General features: G+C 45.6%; 1 protein-coding gene and 1 long non-coding RNA gene across 6 annotated transcripts in view; one reads left to right on the plus strand and one right to left on the minus strand.

Moving 5' to 3' along the window:
• Positions 1-2226, minus strand: part of LOC135917534 (uncharacterized) — a 141672-nt gene extending 139446 nt beyond the window's left edge. For both annotated transcript variants that reach the window (XR_010569310.1, XR_010569309.1), the window contains exon 1: positions 2037-2226. This is a non-coding gene — a long non-coding RNA (uncharacterized lncRNA). The remainder of the gene's footprint in view (positions 1-2036) is intronic.
• Positions 1-16018, plus strand: part of LOC135917533 (uncharacterized) — a 385479-nt gene that overhangs the window by 131406 nt on the left and 238055 nt on the right. The window lies entirely within an intron of this gene.

Here is a 16018-nt window from a genome sequence, read left to right on the forward strand (position 1 = left end):
TGGTCCTGGACTGTCCATCCGAATACAGTCTCCACTGCCATCAATTTGGCGCTGAGACGCTTTGTGGATCCCATGACAATTTCCCAGTAATGATCAGCGCCTATCAAAAGGTCAGTATTTTCACTTTAGCCGCCCTGCGAGGTGTTTGCGACTTCGAAGTGAAATCTTGAAAGTTGAAGTAGAACAGAATTTCATGGAGTAGCCATGATATCTGCACAGATGCGACGAACTTCCAGCGCTTCCACTCGCACCCCTTTTCCGTCGTACTGGCTTCTGAGCCACAGCTCTACTGGACGCATTTTTGTGCGTGTTATGGCTGATAGCTAACCAAAGGCAAATATTTTAAGCTCCTCTTCCCCCAGCACCTTTAACTGCAGCTTTTTGGATAGGTTGTGATGGACGAAGGTTCGCTGACTGCCACCATCGAGGAGAAGCCTGACAAGTGTACGTTCATGTGGACCTTCTGTCCAAGCTCGCGCTGTCTGTAGGAGAAACTGCTGCTCTCCAGTGCACATCAAGTTATCTCCCGTGCCTAATTAGGACTTCAACACCATGGCTTGCTCAAGCACCGGTGACGAAGATGCATCCCCTTCCCTTCATCAGTGTTTCGGTGTCTTCTAAAGTCAGGGTCGCACATTGTCGTTAAGTGTCTGCCCTTGCAATGCGCACACCTGAGCCACTTAGCTTTACGGCATTCTCTTACCACATGCCCCGTGGTTGTGCACCGGAAACACCAATTGTCACGTTTCAGCACCTCTCTCTTATCCGCCACAGACATCTTTGCGTTGTAGTTGCCGGTCTAATGGCCATTCGAATGACAAAATAGACATCCTGTGCTGTCCTTGATCGTGGTGTGCAGTGCCGCTGCAGTAGGCATGTTCGCCGCTTTAATGTTGCTGTTGCGCCTTTCCTTTACCAATTCGGCACTGTTGCCTCTCGGAGCTTCGGCCCGCTGTATGATCTGCCGCGTCGCAACCTCTTTTCTCAAAAAAACGCAGGAATTCCTCCAGCTCACTTCCCTCGTTCGTAGCCCCGTTTTTTTCATTGGTATTCCAGACGAAGGTCGGCAGGCAACGCTTTCTTTGTTACACTCTTAGAAAAATTTACACCCTTTGGGGCGTATCTTGCCTCACAACAATAATCGTCATCTGTCTTGCCCGCGTTTCCTTTCTTTAACGCTGCGAGCCCGGTACTTCCGAGTCACGAACGGCATGCGCGTTATCAGTGTGACGCAGCATTCTCGACAGGAAAGTAGAGAGCGCCGAGTTTCAAGAAAGGAAACGCAAGCAAGGCAGATGACGATTATTGTTACGGGACAAATATACACCCCAAGGGGTGCAACCGTTTTAAGAGTGTACGGTCAGTAACAAAGTTCCATAAGTGCCAACGCTCACGCCTAATGATGTGAGGCTGCGTACACCTGTCTCTACTTCGTCGACGAGGCTGCGCAGTTGACCGAGATTCCGTGAGTGAGGTACTGGCTTGATGTTAAGTAGCTGTGACATGTTGTCTTCTATAATTACTTTCTTTCTGCCGAACCTCTCCTTTAATAGCGAGAGAGCAACATCGTAGTTGCCTTCAAACAAGTCAAGTCCTGCTACCGCAGCCGAAGCCTTTCATGTCAAGTGGCCGTTGAAGTACTTGAATTTGTCTACGTTTGAGAGGTTCTGGTTAGCGTTGATAGTCGACTCAAACTGATTCCAGAACCCTTGCCACTCTCGCAGCTCTCCGATGAATTTGTTGATTTCGAGCTTTAGCAGCTTTACAGTGGGGCGTATTTACGAATCGTTTGCGCTAGATTCTATTTGATCTGAGAAGTTTAGTGTGCGATCTGATGAAACATTTGTGCAGCTAAAGTCGTGTAGCACGCGTTGTACCTTTGTTTTCGCCACGCTGATCCTTTCTCTGTACATTTCGGAGCATGCAACTTCCTCTTCGAAAGCCTAATCTTCAACACCTTTTGTAAATCTCCCGATCTAGCTCTTTCAGTGAGTCCTCTTTAAGAGAAAGAAGATTTATCTTTTCTTCCAGCTTACCGATTGATGCGCTGCCGTCCATGGTGGATACTTCATTGAGCAGCTTGGTTGTAGATGTTCGCATCACGGCCCTTCTTCGCTTGATTCTGTCGATATCCATCTTTTGACGTCCCTATTCCCAGGTTTCGGCACCAAAATGTTGTGGAATAAGAGACGGAGAACTTTTAACTTATGCAAAAATGACAGACGTCCGTTCGCTTCGAGCGCATCAAGAAGACTCCTTTATTTTTCACTAGAAGGTATGGGAAAGGGGAGAGAGTAGAGAGAAGGGGAAAGTCATAATACACCGTGCTAAACAGGCATTCTTGCACCACGCACGTGTAAGAACTCGCTCGACACTCGGAAGGCACCGCACCGCACCGCCGGTCGCTGCTCGTAGATCACGCCTGCCAGTAAGGCACGTAGTTTGAGGGGTATCAAGTGTCCGGCACCTCTGAGAGGGAGTCCTCCTTGCCACATCGTCGGCAGCCCCTAGGGGTTTATCAAGTGTCCGGCGCCTCTAGGGGGGGGGGGTGACTTTGGCTTTAGAATGGAGGATATACAACACTAGGCTCATGGTGAAGTTTGTGTCAGTAGACCTCACCGCCGGAGTGTCCGTCGAAGCGTCATCACGCCATAAGAAGACAGATAAAAGACAGATTAAAGAATGAAAAATGATTGATAGTGACAGTTTGTGAATGATAACGGTATAATAGACATTGGCAGCGGTTAATAGTGACTAGTAATGACTAATAATGACTACTAATGACTTGTAATGACTACTGATCACTCCGAAATGACCAATATGCCTAACCACGGCTTGAAATGATCACAGTTGATTAAAAATGACTAGAAACGTCTAGTAATGAGTAGTAATGACTAAAATGACTTCTAATCACTTGTAATGACTACTAATGACTACGTAATGACCAATATGTCTAACGACGACTTGTAATGACCACAATTGATTACAAATGACTAAAAACGCTTACCACTGAGCAACTATGACTAATATTGACTGGAATGACTTGTAATGACTAGTAATGACTATGAAATGACCAATATGTCTAACGACGAATTGTAACGGCTACAATTGATTAGAAACGACTAAATGCTTAGTAATGAGCAGTAATGACTAATAATGACTGAAATTACTTGTAATGACTACTGATGATTATGATATGACCAGCATGTTTAACGATGGCTTGTAATGACCACAATTGATTACAAATGACTAAAAATGCTTAATAGGGAGCAGTAATGACTAAAAGAAAGAAGAGAAAGAGAAGAGGCAAAGAGAAAGAGGCGAACGATAAGAGGAAGGGTGGGCTTTCGCCGTTCATCTCTTAAGAGAGATCTTAAGAGTTCCTGTAATTTTTTAAAAGTACTGTATAATATACACACATGTATATATATATATATATATATATATATATATATATATATATATATATATATATATATATATATATATATATATATATATATATATATATATATATATATAAGGAACGGTACAAAGGGGCGATTTCTTTAAGCAACACAATGTTAATGGCTGTTTACATTAGTAAGTGCGGGGCACATACTTATTTTCAACTTATTAACAAACACTAATCGATTATATTTAGTAGTTTTGCGACAGGCGTTTCAATTGCAGGGCTGAGACCAGCCGGTCCTCATAGCCCTCACCCCCCACTTCTCATCCCCATGCTCATTTGGTATAGATCATGCGGTGGATACCACGAGCGTGGTGCTCGTCTCCGGATAAATGATAAACTGTCATCTCTTCCGCTCTGCCAGGCGTCATAATTGCACTCTCAGGCGCCCATGACAAGCGTCATGATTGTAACACGTGACATGAATTCAATCATGAAGGTAGATTAAAGAATTTTAGGCAATTACTTCGCTAACCACTCGCGCAGCTTCTGACTTCTGCGAGTAAGAGTAATGCGTTGCTGCAAAAATCGTCTCTGCCTTTCTACGGAACTGTTCGTTGGCTTGCCTTAATGAATGACATTTAAGAGGAAGCTTTAGCTCGCGAAAAACTCCGATGCAACTTATTCAAACACATGTAAAACGCAAAAACGCTTTTCTGAGAGAACCTCTGGATCGGTATTAATTAAATTTGCTGCATTTGAGAGAGAAATTTAAATTCTAGTGACTGTCAGCAGAATTTAAATTTAGGTTCTGAGTTTTGTTACACGAATTTTAAAAAAATTGGAAGTTTAAAAACCTTGAGGCACGTAGTTTATGAATTCGTAGCTCTGCATCAAGAATAGATATCGCGGCATCCATTAGATCACTGAAAGTGGAAAAATTCTATATGTCATTTTATATCTTACGTGAATTTGTTACGTTGTTTACAAGGGTTCTGCAAAATCTGGATTTCCATATTAACAATTTTTTATAAAATTCATGTGTAACACATCAATTTTGTCCGCTTTTGATGTGCTATTGGATGCAATTCACAGAATTTTATTATAATTTTTCATTGCTGAGTTACAGGGTTGTAAACTTGGTAGTTTCGTTTTTTGAAGATTTTCGATTTTTGACACTTTTTAATTAAAGATTGACCACCTAAATCGAAAATTCGAGATTATCAGTCACTAGATTTTCAGTTTCTCTTTTAAGTGCAAAAATATCTCGTCAAATTTGGTCAGTGGTTGCCGAGAAGAACAAATTCTCCTTTCCTTTTCTTGCACCCTTTCCTATCTGCTGAAATACCCGGCACGGGAGCGTCGTAGTTTCTTTGTAGATGAGTATGAGGGTTGGCCGGATGCCTCAGTGGTTACGTGCTGATATCACGCATACACTTCCCCCCTCCCCCCATGCAGGGTAACCAACCAGAACTACCTCTGGTTAACCTCCCTGCTTTTCGATGCATCCTTTTCTCTCTCTTTTCCGCAGAGCATGGTTACGAAGCGACCATTCGGCAGGATCGGGGGCGACCACATTCTGCATTTTCTACCTCCTCATTTCATGACGCCACGTCTGGTCGGTCATGTGTTTCTTTTTTTGTTTTTATTTTTCACCCTGGGCCGGTTAGCTTTGAAAGACGGTATAGTATATGGCGTGTGCAACAAATCGTGTTCAGCCGAGGTGCGCCCTCAGTAACGTTTCTCCTCTTTTTTTTTTTTTTTGTCTCAGCTGTCTCTAGCCGCGAGTTTATGTTACCCCTTTTTCCATCTTTTATTTTCCAGCGTACGAGTTCGCGTATAAGGGTCATCACCGTTTTTCTCTCATTAATTTGCTGGCCTAGGGTTTGACAACGGGCTACCAAGAATTGACTGGAGGCAACGAGGAAGAAAAGGAGAAAGTACCCGACGCAGTTTAACGACGAAGATGGGTCTCCTTACACGTTGCGCGAGGAGGCTGAAGGAGATTGCGAATATGGCGGCGATTGTCGGCATTGGTAATCTGGGGCAGAGAGAGAGAGAAAAAACTATTATTGGCTAGGTTGAGTGGTATTTTCTTTTTCAACGGTGTGGGTTAGCGTGGCGTCTGCTTCGCCGCGACGCTATCAGCCCATTCCGCCAACCGTATCTGATCTTCCGGGTTGGAAGTTTTCGTCTTCATCTCCCACTCTTCGTGTGATGCAGCTCGCCTAAAGAGTTCTCTCGGGGGAGGGTTCTTTTGGCATCCCCACAAGATGTGACCTTGGTCTGCCAGGGGGCAGTTACAATGTTTGCAGTTTGGTGGATATTCACCAACGGTCATTGCAGCTAGCCTTTTTGGACTAAGTACAGATCTAGTCTGTACTCTCCTGAGGTTAGTGGCCTGTATTCTTGTCAGTGTCTCGTGCGGGGATGGATATATTCGCCTGGATTCGCGGTAATAAACGGTCATTTCGTTAAAGGTGTGGATAGCTTCATGTCGGTCAACCCCGTCGGGCAAGCCCACCTCCCGGTTACTAGCTACTCGGGCGGCTAGGTGGCGGCTTCATTGCCAGGGTTGTCCGCATGAGCGGGTACCCCCACCAACTTCAATTGATGTTTTTTTTTTATGATTCTGAATGCTCGAGGGGAAATGAAACCTGAAGTGTAGTTACGAATCGCTGTTTTCGAGTCGGATATAATAATCTTGGTGCCCAGGATGGAGGTGCCCATGGCGATGGCGGCCTCTTCCGCCTCCACAATGGAATATGTGTTTACCGTCGCACAGCTGATGGTGTGTCCGTCACCAGTAGTGACGGCTATGGTGTGTCGACCATCACTGGTGCGAGCAGCATCCACGTATATGCCGAGTTGGTTTCTGTAGCATTGCCACAGTGCCGCCGCCTTAGCTTTGCGTCTACCGCTGTTTTCAATGCTCATGTTTTTCGGAAGCGGGAGGATAATGATCTTGGTCCGGATAGTGTTAGGTATCCGCTGTCGTTGCGGGATCTCTAAGGCTGGGCGATACCCTAAGGTGTCGAGGATCCGCTGTCCCGCGTGTGTGCCGGATAATCGAACTGTTTGAGCCCATTTGTGGGCCTCTATGATTTCCTCAACGTTATTATGCACCCCTAGACTCAAAAGTGTCTCCGTGTCAGCCCATTTTGGTAGCCCAAGAGCCTGTTTGAATAAAGTTCGGATTAGACCGTTAATCCGCTCCAAGTCCCTCTTCCTGAGATGCAGGTAAGGGCAGACATACGCCACTCGGCACAGAAAAAAAGTCTGGATTAGCCTGCGGGCATCTTTCTCCTTAACTCTGTGCCGTCGGTTGGAGACTCACCTGAGAAGGTTCCGTAATTGCCCAGCTGTAGTTTGGAGTCGTGCTACGGCTTCTTGTTTGTGCATGTTTTGCTGGATCCACAATCCTAACACTCTGATTTTAGGAACGGGTGGGACCGGTTCTCCAGCTACCTGCACGTGAATGTGTGCGGGCATATTGGCAGCCGGATTTTCGGGATTTTTGTTTAGGACTATAAGCAGTTCTGATTTTTTCGACGAACAGCTGAGGCCATAGTTGCGAGCGTGTTTCTGCACTGCGTCAGCCGCTGCCTGCAGTGATTCTGAAATTTCTCCACCCGACCCAGTGCAAGTCCAGATCGTTACGACATCGGCGTAGATGGCGTGCCTGATATGAGGAATCTTTTTGAGCTGTCGGGATAAGCCATTCATGGTGGTATTAAAAAGGAAAGAAGAAAGTACTGCTCCCTGTGGTGTACCTCTAGTGCCGAGCCCTATAGTTTTGCTTTCAATATCGCCTATGTTTACGGTGGCAGTACGTCCCTTGAGGAATGTGGCAATATAGGCATACATGTTCTCTTACCTACGTTCATGTTGGATACGTTTTCTAAAATACACTGTTCGAGTTGCGCGTATAGGCGCTCGGTTAAGGATATCATTTTGTACTTGCCACTGTATTTCTTGGGTGCACAATTTGGGTCGAAAGCCGATCATTGTCTCTGGGAAGAGGTGGTTGGTTTCAGCATAGTCAACCAGCCTATTGAGAACCACATGCTCCATAGCCTTACCAAGACAAGAGGTAAGGGATATAGGTCTGAGGTTCTCTAGACAGAGTGACTTCTCGGGTTTAGGAATGAAGACCACGCTAGCGTGCTTCCACTCTTGCGGGAGTGTACCGTTTTGCCAGTGCTGATTAAAAAGCTTGATGATCATTGTTATGATAGGGTCGTCTAGATTCCTGAGCGTTTTGTTGGTGATCTTATCTTTACCGGCTGATGATGTCGTGCATAGGCAGCTGAGAGCGGCGCGTACTTCGGCATCGGTGATGTCTTCGTCTAATGTTGTGTTTTCGTCTCCTCTGTACTCTATATATGCACCCGGCTCCCGTTTTGTGTTAAGATATTGCCCGATCAAGAGGTTTACGAGATCAGAGTCTGTTCCCGGGAAACTGTGTACGATTTTCTGAATCCTTTTATGAGCAGCACTTTTAGAGTGTTGTGGATCTAGCATGTCTTTAAGCAGGGTCCAGGGGTTATTTTTGCTCAACTGGCCATTCATGCTGTCACATAATTGGTCCCGTTGCATAGTGCTGAGCTCGCTAGAGTAGTCCTGAATCTCGTTCTCTAGGGCGGCGAGTTCGTGGCGCAGCGTGCGGTTGATCTTATTCTTTAGCCATCTCTGCTGAAGGTCTTGATGCTTTTCCCATCGACCTAGGAGTTTTGAGTCTGGCACGGGGCCTTCCTCTTCTATCGGTGCCATGGTTGTAGCATTTTCCACATCCTGGATCAGCTCATTCGTCCACGCAGTGAGGTCTGCTATATCGGTGAGCTGTTTGCGGTTTCTTACGTATCGGAATACATCCCATTTGGTATGTGGAGTTAGCTCCGTTTTCCTTTTATGCCCTTTGGAAGGGATAGTGATAACAACGACATAGTGATCGCTCCCAAGACTAGTTTCGATGTTATCCGAAAGAGCTCCATTGGCATTTTTGAGAAAGCATAAGCCGGGTGTGGTATTCCTGCTTACATTATTGCCGATACGCGTGGGCCTATCTGGGTCAGTGATGAGTGTAAGTTCGAAGTCACTTGTCACTGAACATAGCGCATTGCCTTTCCTAGTGCAGGTTTGGTATCCCCAGATTGTGTACGGAGCGTTAAAATCTCCTACAACAACGAGTTGTTCCTTCTCTACGGCTTTACATGCTTTTTTCAGGAGGGCAATAACTCTGTTGCTTTTATCTTTCGGGGAGCTGTACAAGTTAAGGATGGATACACATCTGTATTCCTTTTTTCAAGGCAGTAGCTGTACAAACGTGTAAGGAATTTTGTCTTCCTCCAGATCAATTTGCATTGCCGTAAGGTTGCGTTGTATCGCAACTGCCGCAGAAGGTTAGTTGTCGGCTTTAGTTAATTTATTGAACGTGGTATACCCAGTAATATTGAATTGCGTGCCTGTTTCCTGTAATGTTACAAGATCTACCTTGGGATCAAAGCTAGCGAGTTGGAACTGCAGTGCTGCACGCTTTTGCTTAAAGGATCTGCAATTCCATTGTATAATCTTAATAGTTTCAGCCATTTTTTTTGGTGTACGGTTGTGCCCTTATCGGAAATGCAGATGTCATTTTGAAGCTCTTAGTGTTCAGCACTTTGGTGGCTGTGGTGGCAAGTTGTTCGTGTTCCAGGCTTTGTGTGAGGCGCTGGGTACATGCGGCTCTATACACAGCGCCTATCCTGGTAAGCTCGTGGGCTACCATCTGAAATTCTGCGGTAGACTTTATGTGATGGGAGACTGTCTCAGCTAGCTGAACAATTGCTCTTTCTAACTTATCTACTCTGTCCGTAGGGTTTGAGGAGTCGAACTCCTTGGGTGTGTCCCGCACTGACGCTTTGCATTTGTTTGTCGGTTCTGCCTCCATCGATTCAAGTTCATCTTTCCGAACAGAGGCCACTATTTCGCGTGTCCTGGGGGCAAAAAAATCTACCACGGTGGTGCTAATTGTGGACCTAATACGAATTGTCCACTAATACGGAAAAAGAAAAACTTCCAATGGGCGCGGAAAAGGAACATGTGAGAAACTTCATGGCAGGCGAATTCCTTGGAACGTTGTCAGGCTGAGAAGAAGGGCAGCATTTATAACGTTGAGTCGCACAATATGAGTGATTGTTGGCAGACTTCAATATATTCGCAGAAAAAGGGTGGAGAGTCCCATGAAGAGAATTTGCAGTCCAGATACATTAAAATTTTTTATGTGTCTTGACTATTACAAACTATAATTGAAGAAGGTCATTGCATGATGGGTGACTCTCCATCATTTCACTATAGTACTTGAAATCCTTGTCGAAAGCGTGTCTATACGATGCTGTTTGTTTAGGACATTCTGATATGAGAAAGAGCAGTCACTAGAAGCACTGATGGCAGATCGAACATCCACCATACTGTGAGACATAGTAGTGTCTTTTCTAAAACGGCGACCTAAAACAATTGTGTCTGCCACTATTTTGTGCAACGGCGTTTCATAGCGCTGTTTTTCGTATGGAAGGGAAATCGTATAGACGATTTCCCTTCCGCACTACGTCTGCGCTTTCTTTTTCTTGCATTCACTCCCCAGAAAGAGCAACAAAACGTCGCGTCTTCATGCGTGACACGGCGACCCTGCTCTGCCCTCTTGTTACGACTGCAGTAGACAATTTGCTGTTTGTCACGCGCAAGAGTATAATGCTAGAACAATGTTGGGAAGATAGTCGGAGGACAGTTCCCACGCGATGCTGGGCACTGCTAATTTTCCCGTAACGAGCTCCCCTCGTCAAATAAGAAGCTCCACAAAGGGAGGAAAGAGTTTCCACTCCCGCAGAGGCCGAGACGACGCCAAGGGCTCGTGGACGTTTCCCGGAAGAAAGACCCCACCAACTGATGCCTTCCCTATACTGAGAAGCAGCGAAGAAGACCAGTTTGTAGTAAAATATATGCTTTCCCATTCCCATGGCCTTTGCGCATTTGCGCCTGCTGCGCCTGCTGGAACTTGGTTGGGGTCGCCGGTCCGATATTCCGTCTGCGACAGTGTTGTTTCTCCTTGATTGGCTGTCGTCCTGGTGGGCTGTGACCTTTGTGTTATTGGTTACCGCCAGCAGGGAGGGTTGGAACAGAGGTGTTATAAGGAGGGTTCGGAGAGAAGACAGGCTGCTCTGGGCCATGGAAACGAGGCCCATCCATGCGCTCGTTGCTAAACACTTGACGTTTTTCTGTTTTTCCAATTCAATGATGTAAATAAGTTTTGTTGAAGGGCCACTAAACCTGTTGGTTTTCGATTTCCTAACTTCCGAGCTTCAATCCGAAGCCTCCGCCACGCTACTATATGGAGCCGGTTTCAAGACATAACCTAGTGCCGCAATGCTCTGCAGTTCTTTTTGTTCGGTCGTGCCCTTCTTATAGTAGCGCCGAGCCAACGTCACGCACATAACAACCCGTCCATGGCATCGATCTCAGAAATGTGTTAGCCTACACGGCCGTGCAAAAAGTGGAAGCCATATCTGTGGACAAAAGGTTGGAAAGTTTCCGGGAATACAAGTATAAGCAGCGCTTTCGCATAAAGCCAAGCAAAGGGGGTGCACAATGCAACTCATCGCGTTAGGAAGAGCATCAGGCACGCCGAACCAGTCCGCAACCAGTGCCGCCGCACCTGCATGGTTCGAATAGCAGGAGGAAAGCGCCGAGACACGCAAAACAGAGAGGAAAAAAAAAGAAAATGGCTGAGGTAGGGGGGTATGGCGGCTTCATAGAAGAAACGACGCACCACGCCACAAGCAGCGGAGGTTTGAAATTTCAGCGCATCGTGGGATCTCGCGCGGCCGGGCCACGACGGCAACCTTGGCCGACCGGGGCTTGTTTTTCCTGCATGCTCGTTGCCGGCTGCCCGCAGCAGCCGCCAGCAGCCAATCTTGCATCGTCGTCCCTCTTATTGACTGGACCTGTTGGCGTGCCTCACTCTGCGCTTAGAGCCTGTCTGTTTTGTCTTTTTGTTCATTCTGCTACATTCTGGCACTGTTACTTCGTTCTTTTCGCTCTAGCACCCCTTGACAGTATTACGTTCCTTCCTGAGCGCGCGCGCCATGCGAGGCAAGTGCTTTCACTATCACACCATCCCTGCTCAGCCGGCCGGTATATTTGATTTGGAGGCGATAAAAACGAACCACATGGTGATGGAGGGAGGAGCAGCATGGCAGAGAAGAGCGGACGGAAAGGGTAGGCACGATGCAAGGCCTACTGGGAGAACAGAGTTAGTGGCGCTGAAGACGATTTCATCTCCGCTTATCTTCCCGGCCATCGTTCCTGTGCTCTCCCATGTCGCCGTCGGCATTGTTGTTGTTGGCCTGGGTTTACCCTTCATGCAAGCAACTTTCACCGCGCATGACGGGCGAGCGATTGCTGCTCAGAAGGGAGGGGCTTGAAAGCCGTACTTTGGTATCGCAGAAGGCGACCAGCAGGCGCTTAAAATAGCCGCCCAGCGTCTTGGTTTTCTTTCTTTATTTTAATGAGCAAGCGATCCAGGACTTGTTTCCCATATGTTTCAAGCAGTTCTCTATCAGCAGTAAAACAGCCAAAAAGGCGTCATTGCTCTCCTTTTTTAAGCGCGCCAACTACTAGCCAAGGTGTAGCAAAGCGATACGGAAATGTGTGGCGCAGAATTTGTAGTCTAGAGCTGTACGTTTAAATATAACTGCTTGTCTGGTTGACCACTTTTTACGTGCGTGTTGGTGTGTGTCTCTGCATGCATGCATGCGTGCGTGCGTCTTTAGTACGAATTGTGATGGGTGTTTCTTCTAGCTTAAATCAAACTTAAAAGAAGAGCGAAATTTTTGTAATGCACTTATTTCGCAGTGTGAACAATTATGAACAGTACTAAATATTTCTTCAACACTACGTTATTCCTGCAGTTCTGTGACTCTAATTAAAACCGCGAGAAATTAATAAAATGATGTCATTATGCACATGCCTGTTAAGTTGCAGCGTTTTCAAACGTACAGTAACGAACGAAATACTCGATGGTGGCTGCAAAGATTGTGCCTCCTCATCTCGCGTGTTACCGACTCTTTCGCTCTTCGGGATTTGCGAGGCTGTTCCTGATGCCAGATGTAAGGATTTCGTGCTTATATATACGTCGCCTTGGGGCGTTCTAATCGAACTCTTTAGTTCCTCAAAATTCAGCAAAGTGTCATTGCGATGTTTTGAGAAGTTCGAAAAGCTTTCTTTCCGTTTGCCTTCTTTAAAGATGAGGTTAAACCTCCGGTGCACTGTTTTCGCGCAATGTGACACTGGAGGGAAAATAGCCATGCGTGTCTGAGGCTCCAAACTTGGAAATAAATTTCGTAGTCTATAGCGTCCTAAAGCTACTCGCGGGTTATCTGAGACGCTGTAATGGGGAAAATCAATCCAAATCAATCTCGCCCTTATTGTTCATCATCATCATCAGCCTGGTTACGCCCACTGCAGGACAAAGGCCTCTCCCATACTTCTCCAACTACCCCGGTCATGTACTAATTGTGGCCATGTTGTCCCTGCAAACTTCTTCATCTCATCCGCCCGCTTAACTTTCTGCCGTCCCCTGCTACGCTTCGTTTCCCTTGGAATCCAGTCCGTAACCCTTTATGACCATCGGTTATCTTCCCTCCTCATTACATGTCCGGCCCATGCCCATTTCTTTTTCTTGATTTCAACTAAGATGTCATTAACTCGCGTTTGTTCGCTCACCAACTCTGCTCTTTTCTTATCCCTTAACGTTACACCTATCATTCTTCTTTCCATAGCTCGTTGCGTCGTCCTCAATTTAGGTAGAACCCTTTCCGTAAGCCTACAGGTTTCTGCCCCGTACGTGAGTACTGGTAAGACACAGCTGCTATACACTTTTCTCTTGAGGGATAATGACAATCTGCTGTTCATGATCTGAGAATCCCTCCCAAACGCACCCCAGCCCATTTTTATTCTTCAGATTATTTCTTTCTCATGATCCGGATCTGCGGTCACTACCTGTCCTAAGTAGATGTATTCCCTTACCACTTCCAGTGCCTCGCTGCCTATCGTAAGCTGCTGTTCTCTTCCGAGACTGTTAAACATTACTTTAGTTTTCTGCAGTTAATTTTTAGACCCACCCTTCTGCTTTGCCTCTCCAGGTCAGTGAGCATGCAATGCAATCGGCCCCCTGAGTTACTAAGCACGGCAATATCATCAGCGAAGCGCAAGTTACTAAGGTATTCTCCATTAACTTTTATCCCCAATTCTTCCCAATCCAGGTCTCTGAATACCTCCTGTAAACATGCTGTGTATAGCATTGGAGAGATCGTATCTCCCTGTCTGACGCCTTTCTTTATTGGAATTTTTTTTGCTTTCTTTATGGAGGACTATGGTGGCTGTGGAGCCGCTATAGATATCTTTCAGCATTTTTACATACGGCTCGTCCACACCCTGATTCCGAAATGCCTCCATGACTGCTGAGGTTTCGACTGAATCAAACGCTTTCTCGTAATCAATGAAAGCTATAAATAAGGGTTGGTTATATTCCGCACATTTCTCTATCACCTGATTGATAGTGTGAATATGGTCTGTTGTTGAGCAGCCTGTACGGAATCCTGCCTGGTCCTATGGTTGACAGAAGTCGATGGTGTTCCTGATTCTATTTGCGATTACCTTAGTAAATACTTTGGTAATCTCAAATAGAAACAGGAACACCTTAGACTTCCATCAACCAACCTTATTATTCAACTAAACGTAAATAGGATGCAACGTTTTAGCATACCGCCCATATCAGAATGCAGGCGCTGCGACCAAGATTTGCTCCCAGCGAGCTCGTATTCCGCAGCAGAACGCTGTATAAGCACTGAGCCACTGCGGCGGGCCAGGCTGAAAAGACAACGCTCCGGCGCAGAGGGACGTGCACGTGGTGTATGGTGACCACGTGTCTATACATGCGTTCGTATGATCGCACTTGTAGAGCTGTACGTGGAAACTTGGATACAGTTGCTGCTATACTTGACACCAATAATGTCATCATCATCGTCGCCGTTATAACCAGACTATCTTATGTGCCCTACCAGGATGACGGCCTCTTTCGTCAATCTACATACCCCTATCTTGGATCAGTCGATTCCATCCATGCCTACAAATGTCCTTAGCTCAGCAGGACATCGGCAGTCTTCGAGCATGTTTCCCCCAGTCCGTTGTTACACGTTCTATTAAGAATTAAATTAAATTAGGGGGTTTATGTACTAGAACCACGATATGGTTATGAGGCTCGCCATAGTGGGAGACTCCGGATTAATTTTCGTCGCGTGCGGTTCTTTAACGTGCATCCGATGCAGATTACATGCGTGTACACGATAACACGATAAGTTAAAAATTAGAAGCAAAGGAGTAAAGAAAGACACATAAAATTTAACACGAACACAACGCGCACATGATTTGCATTGCGTACTTTCGTGAGTTATGTATCAGGTGTGCAGAGGGCCCTTGCATTTGTCTCGACGATGGAGCGCATGTATTACCTTATGCTGTGTGACGACTACGCAAGCTGGCTTCTCGAGTTTTTCTGTTTCGATGGAGATGTGATTTATTGTGATGAAATTGGAAATGATGGTGACTGTTTTGTCCCCGGATTGGATTATCCAGTGAGCAAATGATTATAACATAAGATACCTTGAAAAAGAAAAGATGCGGCAAGAAGCACATTTCGTGAAGAGTTTATATATATATATATATATATATATATATATATATATATATATATATATATATATATATATATATATATATATATATATATATATATATATATATATATATATATATATATATATATAATTATATATATATATATATATATATATATATATATATATATATATATATATATATATATATATATATATATTGATACAAGGCAGAAGCCATCTTTAAACAACACGCGCAGGGTTCGTGTGCCATCCAAGAGGACAACGGCGTATTGATCATAAAACAAAGACGAAGACATAATGGCAGGTGCATACGCCGCGCGCACTGGCATCGTATGTGACCGTTGTCGGGGAATACTAGACGAAGAAAAGGTGAAGCGCCGCTCGAAAGAAAAAAAGAAGGCATTCCTGATTGGAACTCGGCAGTCATATTTTTGTTTACTCCCCGGGCACAAGTTAGCCCACAATAAATAGTTGTATCGGAACTCCTTGAACTGTTCGTTACAATTCTTGTTGAGGTGCTAGGTAATGATGACCAGCCCCTTTCGAGTTGTAGAAAGCAACCCGGAGCCCCGCCAATTCAGACCCAACGAGCTCACGCCTGTCCACTAACGCACGAGCTGTTGGCTGCTTGGTGAGCCACCCGAGTTTCCCCTTTTGCCGAAGGCAACTAGAGTAGCAGCAGTAGACGATACTCAAATGACATCCTCGACAGCCTCAACCCGCATCGTCATTGATCAACTGCGGACGGCCGAGCGTTTCCATAGGGACACTTTCGAAGACGCGTAGCATTCGGTTAGAAGGCTTTGAACGCGTCGCGGACTACAATGGCTAGGACGAATACCGGAAGCTCCGCAACGTTTACTTCGCGTTGCGAGACAGTGCGTCAACGTGG

The sequence above is a fragment of the Dermacentor albipictus genome, chromosome 1, assembly GCF_038994185.2.
Source record: "Dermacentor albipictus isolate Rhodes 1998 colony chromosome 1, USDA_Dalb.pri_finalv2, whole genome shotgun sequence".
Taxonomy (NCBI): domain Eukaryota; kingdom Metazoa; phylum Arthropoda; class Arachnida; order Ixodida; family Ixodidae; genus Dermacentor; species Dermacentor albipictus.